A 9,435-nucleotide genomic window follows, 5' to 3' on the forward strand; every position below is an offset into this window, starting at 1 on the left:
AAGCTACTGTCTATACTGTATGTAGATTACTGTTGTTATAACTAGGGCTCCGTGTCTGTCAAGGAGGTCGCGGAAGTCATGGATTCCATGACTTTCCACAGCCTCCATGACTTCTGCAGCGGCCAGTGTGGCTTACCCCATGGCCATCTGCTCAGGTGGCCCGGGGCCAGCCATCCCGGCCGCTGCTGCAGCAGCTCCGCAGCTAGCCACTTGGGTGGCCCCGCAGCCAGCCACACCAGCCACTGGTGGAACAGTCCTGCTGCTCAGGTGGCCCCAGGCAGCCACCCCCAGGGACGGACTGAGAAGCTGTCCTGGGGGTGGCAGGAGAGAGCAGCTGCAGCTCAGTGTCCCCTGTCAATGGTCCCAGGGGCGGCCAGAGCAGTGGTGGGGGGCGTGTAGCTGGAGCAGCCGCTGCTCGGTGGCCCCCAGCAGCTGGTGCCACTGGCTGTGCCCCCCCCACTCCCTCCCAGCAGCAGCTCCCCCAGGATCCCACAGAGCAGCGCCCTCCCAGCTAAAGTCATGGACACAGCTGTGAATTTTTGTTTATTGCCCATGACCTGTCCATGACTTTTATTGAAAAATACCCGCGACTAAATGGTAACTGATGGCTAAGGTTAAGATTTAGACATGGGTATTTTTAGTAAAAGTCGTGGACAAGTCACAGGCAATAAACAAAATTTCACAGCCCAAGGCCTGTCTATAGGGTTCCCAACTTTGGTTGGACATATTCCTGGAGGTTTCATCAGATGACATAATCTTCAATTAAAAATTAACCTTTTATTCCTGAAAACTCCAGGATAATCCTGGAGAGTTGACAACCCAATCTGTCTATGATTTTTACTATAAACACCCCTGACTAAATCTTAGCTGCCTCAGGGCCCTGCTTCTCTGGGGGGCCCCAGAGTCAGTTGTTTGGGTGGCCCTGAGGTCAGCCACACACTGGCCGCTGCAGCTGCAGAGTTTCACAGCGGTTGCAGAAAGTCACGGAATCTGTGACTTCTGCAACCTCCATGACAAACTTGCAGCATTACCGATGGCATATTGGCAGCGAGAATGTGCACATTTCTGAAGGCTTTGGATTTTTTTATCAGCTTGTCCCATCCCTTTCATCACCACAATTATCTTCTGGTTTGGAGCAATGAATAGGGCTTCCTTCTCACTTCTGTTTATGCATACACAACTAATCCATAAATGGGTATTACAGTTGTGCCACATGATACGTACCCGCCCCAGAGTGCCTCCTGTGCATTTCTAACTCCTGTGGGATCCTGAACTAAGAAACCAATCCCAAATTTGAGTTCTGGTCTCCTGCTTCTTAGAGCAGAGCACTAGGCTACAAAGCTTGACCTCTTGGGATGACGCTGGATACAATATCAATAGATACAATAACCATATTGTATGTAGGAAATAAACTGTGAATTTCTGTACTGGCTTGAGGCCACCAGCCCATTTCATATAGGCCCCCAAAGAGCTACTAGATGGTTACCAATCTGATTCTGTGCCAGTCCAGTTTGGATTTGACCTAATAACCTAGAAGAGACATATTCTAGATGTGTTACCAGTCCCCTCATCCTGTCACACCTATGGATGAATATTCTAAATGTACAGGCATGTAGAGCCCAGGTTGGAATTATCCTACAGGAAAGTAGATGGTGTTGCAGACGACAGACAGAAACAGAGGTTGGTCTAGGTGAGACTAGCAGGACACCATCTCTGGCCCCCCTAAACTTGTATTTTACACCAACTTAGACTACCTTAAATTAATTTTTTTAATCACTGTTTTTTTCCTGAAATGTTGTGTTTTCCTGAAATGTTTTGGCATGGAAGCTCAATACACATAAATAAACTCTTATTCTGCAATTTTTTTGGAAAAACCCTGCAATATCTTTGCTGAAAATGCAAATCTATAAGGCCACTTACTGTTTGTGTAGGACTATAACAAAGTATATAGAGTTTGGGGGTGATCCAGAGTTTGGGGGTGATCCACACACAAACTTACACAAAAATAACTAAATTGGTTTTAATTCATGCTTGGGTTATTTCAGTGGAAGACTGCATGTGGATGAGAGAGACAACATGATAATAGCCACTCATCTTACTTAATGTACCTCAGTTATCAAGACAGTATAAGAACTTGTATAAAATAGAACAGGAACTCTTATTCCAGAATGAAAGTGTCCCATTTTGATTTAGCTTAAATTGATTACAGACATAAAACTGAAATAGGACAACTTTAGTTTGGAATAAAAGTGTCTATGCAGATTTGTACTGAAATTACAAAAGACGTGAATTAAAACTAAATTAGTTATTTCAGCGTGAATTTGTGTGTAGACAAAACCTTGAAAATACTTATTCTTAGGCTGTTTCCCTACCGACTTTCCCCTTTGCACCTTACGTGGTGATGTACACCTGTACTGAGTGTAAAATGATACTTTTTTTCATTGGTAACATTTGACACCCATTTGGCACAGGAGTACATGGAGTAAGAGGGCAAGGCAGTGGAATATCAGACGCTCTTTCTCTTAAAAAATAAAATAAAATAAAATAAATAAAAATGAGGAGTCCTTGTGGCACCTTAGAGACTAACAAATGTATTTGAGCATCAGCTTTCATGGGCTAAAACCCACTTCATCAGATGCAGGACACCATCATAGGACCTAACCCAGAGGCGGGCAAACTTTTTGGCCTGAGGGCTGCATTGGGTTTTGGAAATTGTATAAATTGTCGTGGCCTGCCCCCCACTCCCTATCCATCCCCAGGACTCCTGCCCCATCCAACTCCCCGTCCCCTGATCACCCCTGGAACCCTTGCCCCTGACTGCCCCCGGCCGCCCCATCCAACATCTCCTCTCATCCCCCTCCCCGGGACTCCTGCCCCATCCAACCACCCCTTCTCCCTGTACCCTGACTGCCCCCTGCCACCCCATCCAACCCCCTCTCATTCCTGACTGCCCCCTGGGGACTCCTTCTTGTCAACTGTTTGTTCCATTCAACCCCCCTGTTCCCCGCCCTCTGACTGCCCTGACCCCTTCTTGTCAGCTGTTGAGAATAGGCCACTTTCACCTTAATTGAACTGGCTCGTTAGCACTGACCCCCCCCCACTTGGTAAGGCAACTCCCATCTTTTCATGCACTATAATATATATTCTGCTTACTGTATTTTTCACTCCATGCATCTGATGAAGTGGGTTCTAGCCCATGAAAGTTTATGCCCAAATAAATTTGTTAGTCTCTAAGGTGCCATGAGCACTCCTCCTTGTTTTTTCTGATTCAGACTAACACGGCTACCACTCTGAAATCTTTCTCTTCAGTGTCTCCAGGACAGGGCTGCCCGGGGCGGGGGGGGTAAGTGAGGCAATTTGCCCAGGGGCCCGGGCCCCACAGGGTCCCCCATGAGACTATAGTATTCTATAACATTGCAACTTTTTTTTTTATGGAAGGGGCCCCCAAAATTGCTTTGCCCCAGGCCCCCTGAATCCTCTGGGCAGCCCTGCTCCAGGACATGTTTAATGCATGTGTTTCCAATGCATTTGGACTGGAATGCTGGGGTTGGGTGAAAGCCAAACCAGTCACATGACCTCTTGTTCTCTGCAACAAGGTTTACAGAATGAATCGGTAGTGCCCATCAGTTTCTCTGGAAACCTGATTTCCTAATATAGCAACACAAATATTATAGATTTGTTGAGAAGACATTCCCCTTCAGGGTGGCACAGTCATCAGACCTGAAAATCACCCCGGAAGTGTTGTCTGCTTATGCCCTTTTCTTTTAACAGTGACTAATTCATTGCAATAAAATAATTGCATTCTAATGAAACACAGTCAACATAACTGAAAGCTAAAAATGTCAGTAAAGTGTGTAGAACTCTCATAATAATAAAACACATTTTTTAAAAATTAGCCACTTTTATGGGGAGTGGGAATCAGTTCACCCAAAGGGAAGTACTGGTTTAACTTATTATTGTTATTTATTGTTTGTGTTATGCTGGGCACTTTACCAGCACAGAGTAAGAGAAAATCCCTGTGCACAAGAGCATACAACCTAAATAGACAGGCCAAAGAAAGGGCAGGAGAAATGAAGTGTTATAAGCAGTATTAATATCCCCATTTTAGAAAGAGTGTTAAGGCATATTTATTTGGAACACTGAAATATTTTAAATTTCCAATATCTAAGGACACTACACTGCAATCCTTACTCATTCACTGGCGGAAGTCCTATTGCAATGGGAGTTTTGCTAGAGCAAGGAGTAAGGTCTATAACAGGGGTAGGCAAGCTATGGCACGCGTGCCGAAGGCGGCATGCGAGCTGATTTTCAGTGGCACTCACACTGCCCGGGCTCTGGCCACTGGTCCAGGGGGCTCTGCATTTTAATTTAATTTTAAGTGAAGCTTCTTAAACATTTTAAAAACCTTATTTACTTTACAGACAACAATAGTTTAGCTATATATTATAGACTTATAGAAGGAGACTTTCTAAAAAGGTTAAAATGTATTACTGGCACGCAAAACCTTAAATTAGAGTGAATAAATGAAGCCTCAGCACAGCACTTCTGAAAGGTTGCCGACCCCTGGTCTATAGCAAAAAAAGAGAGCCCTATGTTTTGCTACCCTGCTATGTTTGCTGATTAGAAATTTAAATGAATTCCAGAAAACTTGACATACGTACATAATCTAGTTAAGCAAACATTTAAATCACACAATAAAAGATCACCTGCATCCTATAATATAAATACATACAAACACTTTATGCCCTCTTGTGTCCCAGGTTGGATTTATTTTACAGGAAAGTAGGTGGTGTTACAGAAGATAGAGAAAAACAGAGGTTGGTCTAGGTGAGACTAGAAGGACATGTCTCTAGGCTCCCTGAACTTGTATGTTACACTGACTCGAACTGCCTTAAATTTACTTTCTTAATCACCGTTTTCCCCCAAAATATTGCTGTTCCAGCATGGAAGCTCAGCCTAGGCACTATTATCAACATTTTTGACATTTGGTTACATTTCAAATTCTTCATAGAAGGAAGTTTAATCCATGTGAAGAAATGACAAAATGTTACCACTGATCAAGTGCACAAGATTTAAAAAAAAATGCTAGTAATAATATAATGTTTTATTTGTGCAGGACAATGCAGGATAGTTTTGCACAGCTCTACTGCCTTCTTGTTATTATGCTGTACTATGTTTTGAAGTGTGTATTCAGCATTGGATCTTGCACTCATATGTATCAGTGAACACTGCCACACAGGTTGTTGAATCAGCTGCTCCACTGTATCAGAAAGCAACTAGTCCATAGATTTTGTATTTTTGTCATAAATCATGATTTTTCAAATGTTAATTTGCTTATATAAATTATGGTCTAAATTTCCTGCTGGATTCAATTTACACTACCAAAGAGCCAATTAAGGCTCCTTAGGTCTCTAATTGGCCCTAGCCACAGATTAGAGCACTCTCAGGGCTGATCCAATCTGTGCCAGCTGGAAGTGATCCCTAAATGACCAACTGCCAGCTAAGAAAGGCATTATGTTCAGGCCACTGTCCCTTCCTGTCTGTCCCCCACCACAACATGCCCCTACCTGCCCCTGGTATGCCTCTTGCATAAGAGTTTCAGGGAGGTGGGGCATAGAAGCTGGTTCCATGTCCCCTGGGTACTCCCCCACTCCAGAAGATGAGTCTCTACTCCCTTTGCACCGCTGGAATAGTAGAAAAAGAGAGGAGCAGAAGTGATAATCTGTGCCCATGCTCTGGGTCTGATTTCTTTCAATACAAAGTGACATGGTTGCATGATTCAAATACAATTCTGCTTGTAACCTTGCACCCCTAGCAAGCTTCTGTAGAATTACTGTTTGTGTGTGTGTGTGTGTGTTTTTGTCCAACTCTCAGTAATCTTCTATTGGGTTTGGTAGACTGGGAAATACTTGCAGCTACTGTGTATGACCTCCGTGAAAAGCCCCGGGGAAAGCTACACAAGCCCATCTCGCTGAGCCTTACACAGGTGAAGGGTTAGACTTCTCTCCGTGTGAGGTCTGAATTTCATTGACTTGAAGATGATGCAATTGTCTTGAGAAGGAGCAGAAAGTATTCTGCTTATCTTAAGAACAAAGCTCCCCAATCACACCCAGATGGCTTGAATCTGATTTCATTTAGATTTTTGAACCCACAAAAGGCATACAAATTTATCCTTGGGATAACTGGAAGAGACATTCCAATTAGTAGGGCAGTGTTGGTTTAAGGTGTGGCCCATTTCTGCCATACATGAATCCTGCCAAGGGTCCAGTCCACTGGCTTTTCCTGTGATATTTCTACAACATTGTGTAGGATGTGTGTACAACAGGGATTTCACCTATGCAGACTTTACTTTCTGTGGAATATGGCAGCCACTCTGATTTAGCAACACAGCTCTGCAAAGGGGAAGTGAAGAGTACTTTCTCCAGTTGAAACTAGCAGGGGAACTTGGCAGAATGCAATTACTCATGCTGGGTTTTGGCCAGGATATTGAGTAACACAGGCTAGATCCTCAGCTGGTGTAAATTGGCACCGTTCCATTGACTTCCTACTGATCTAATCCAGTTGAAGATCATGCCCAACAGCTCTTTCATCCCCATGAAAAGTACATGGGAATGTCTAAGGACAAGAAGCAGTCAGAAACTGTCCTGGTCTTATTTAAACTGAAAAATGGTCATACATTGATATTCTAGCTGCAATTTACAAGGTCATCTAGGATTCCTATTAGAGAGCTTTAAAATATTACAAGCCATTTTTAATAGGTCTATATATTTATCAAAATTTGTATGCTGTAGCTATTCATCAGTAAAAGACTGATTAAAATGCCTCGCTACATAGCACCATGTCCAAATGGCCACAACAACAGCACTTCTTACTATGGCAGATCTTCCTTTCCCACATTAAAACACCAAGCATTGATAGGGATAATTCAGGTTGTAGCTCCAAGCAGTTTTTTGGAACCTGTATGTAAATGCTGGGTCCAAAGAGAGAGATGTCACCTTTTTCCTTACTTTTCCATCAAAATGTAGGTAGGAAGAGATCTATAGGTATTTCCAAGAGTACACTATGAGTACTGTATATTTCTTAAGACCAGAAGACATTTTCTCCACCTACCTAATTGTATGGGCGATCCTGCTGATCCTGGCAGTGTCACACTTAGCCTTTGCTATCAGCTCATTGTGCTGAAGCTCCAAAAGAAAGCAAGTTATTGGCATATCTAAATCCCATAACAGACAGCTTTCCATTTCATGTGTGAACTCCACCAAGACGTCAAGCCCGTGCCCTGCTAAAAATCATTGAAGATTTTTAGACGTTAATCTCCTTAAATACTTACCAACAACTAAGTGAAAAGGGGGAAATCAGACATGAAGGTCTAGTTCCTGTTGTAAGAAAGTGGGATGTTTGAAATCTGTGAGTTGCTCAGCTAATAAGTGCTCCTGCTCTAGTATTCTAATCTAAACCACATCACTCTGGTGGTACTGTGTGGTGTTTGAGACAGTTCACTGCTTCTGAACTGGACAGTCTTCAAGTACTGATTGTCATCTACTGCTGGTCACTCGAAATGAGGCCATTTGATGGTTTTAAATCTCTGTCTTCCAATGTGAAATCAACATGGTTAAAACCACAATGGGAAGATTCCCACCACCTTGTTGCCAGAGGTTCTATCCATTTGCTTGTCAGTAACTGGCAAATGATGAAAATTTACATGGCATAGATTGGATCATATCTAATGTGCTCCATCCTGCACTATCTCCATTTTTGTTCTAGAGATCAGTGAAATGGAAACACAATCTTGCTGTTTCTATATCACTGTAAGTATTTATCAATATGATTAGATTGTCAGTATTTCTAGCCTTTCATCTTATTATGCCTGCCAGTGACAACACTTCTGTTTCCTCTCTCCTCCTTCCAGAAAAAGTCTCTATTTGAAACTAAAACCTTTTTTCCAACTTATCTGGACAGATTTAACCAAGACAGATTGTTATCTAGGCAATACATAAGTGTGCACTGATATGTGTGGAACTACTGTTCACACCTCTGACTTAGGTCCTCTGTATAATCAATATTTCCTTGCCAAAGACTTGCCGTTCTAAGGGTATGTCTACACTACCAGCCGGATCGGCGGGTAGTGATCGATCTATTGGGGATCGATTTATTGTGTCTACACTAGACACGATAAAATTGATCCCCAATTGCTCTGCCGCCGACTCCAGAACTCTACCGCAGCGAGAAGTGGAAGTGGAGTCGACAGGGGAGCAGCAGTGGTCAACTCGCTGCCATCCTCAAGGCCAGGTAAATCGACCTAAGATGTGCCGACTTCAGCTACACTATTAGTGTAACTGAAGTTGTGTATCTTAGGTCAACTCCCCCCCACAGCCTAAGAAGAAAAAGAAGCAGTGTTGATCAACATTAAGAGTCCACTTCATGTCCTTGTCCGCTTCCACTTTCCCCGCTGAATGACTAAGAACCCGCAATAACTGAAGAATTTAAAACGGATGAGTCCCACATGTATTTGTGAAATCCCGTTCCCAACAATCCATGTTCTGGACAATGGTTCAGAAATAAACTCTCTTAGTAGCTCGGACTCTGTGAAAATGAGGCTGAGTAGCAACTCTGGCTTCACCTATGGTGAAGAAGAATTTTTCTTCTGTGTCTACTCTGGAGATATAGTCCCCTCCCCAAAACTTGCTGATGGATAGTTGGCAAAACCAAAATAAAAAATATTGTGTACCTTTTCCAGCAGGGGCTGCTCTAGCCATTTTGCTGCCCCAAGCACGGCGGCACGCCGCGGGGGGTGCTCTGCCGGTCGCCGGTCCCGTGGCTCCGGTAGACCTCCCGCAGGTGTGCCTACAGATGCTCCACCGAAGCCGCGGGACCAGCAGGACCGCCTGCAGGAGGTCCACCGGAGCCGCCTGCCGCCCTCCCGGCGACCGGCAGAGCGCCCCCCGCGGCGTGCCGCCCCAAGCATGCGCTTGGTGTGCTGAGGCCTGGAGCCACCCCTGTTTTCCAGACATGCCCTATGCTATTTATATCATAGGCAAGTGGTCCATGCCACTTATTACATGCCACCTGAGGATGGGTTGGGAGGAGGACTCTACTGAAAGTCCAGGGTAGCCGACAATAGCCAAGCAGAGTCAGGAGACATTTTCTGGACAATGAGAGAACTAAAATATGTGGAGTGTAGGATGCTGATTCACTTTGCAAATTGCCAAGGCTTCAAGTGGCTAGTTTTGGTATGGCTGCAGCGTGGGCTGATTTATGATTTCTTATCCTGCCATATATTAGTCTAACTGCCCAGACGTGTGTCTTTATTATTGTTCCGCTTGTGCAGTGATTGTGTCATTGAGGAGAGTGAAAGAATGCCTGCCTTTGTTAACATTCGTCTTGAGGGGTGTGTGAGGATGAGGCGTGTGCTCAATAGTCTGTTTGCTGATGTTA

This window comes from Mauremys reevesii, linkage group 2, assembly GCF_016161935.1.
Source record: "Mauremys reevesii isolate NIE-2019 linkage group 2, ASM1616193v1, whole genome shotgun sequence".
NCBI classification, from domain to species: domain Eukaryota; kingdom Metazoa; phylum Chordata; order Testudines; family Geoemydidae; genus Mauremys; species Mauremys reevesii.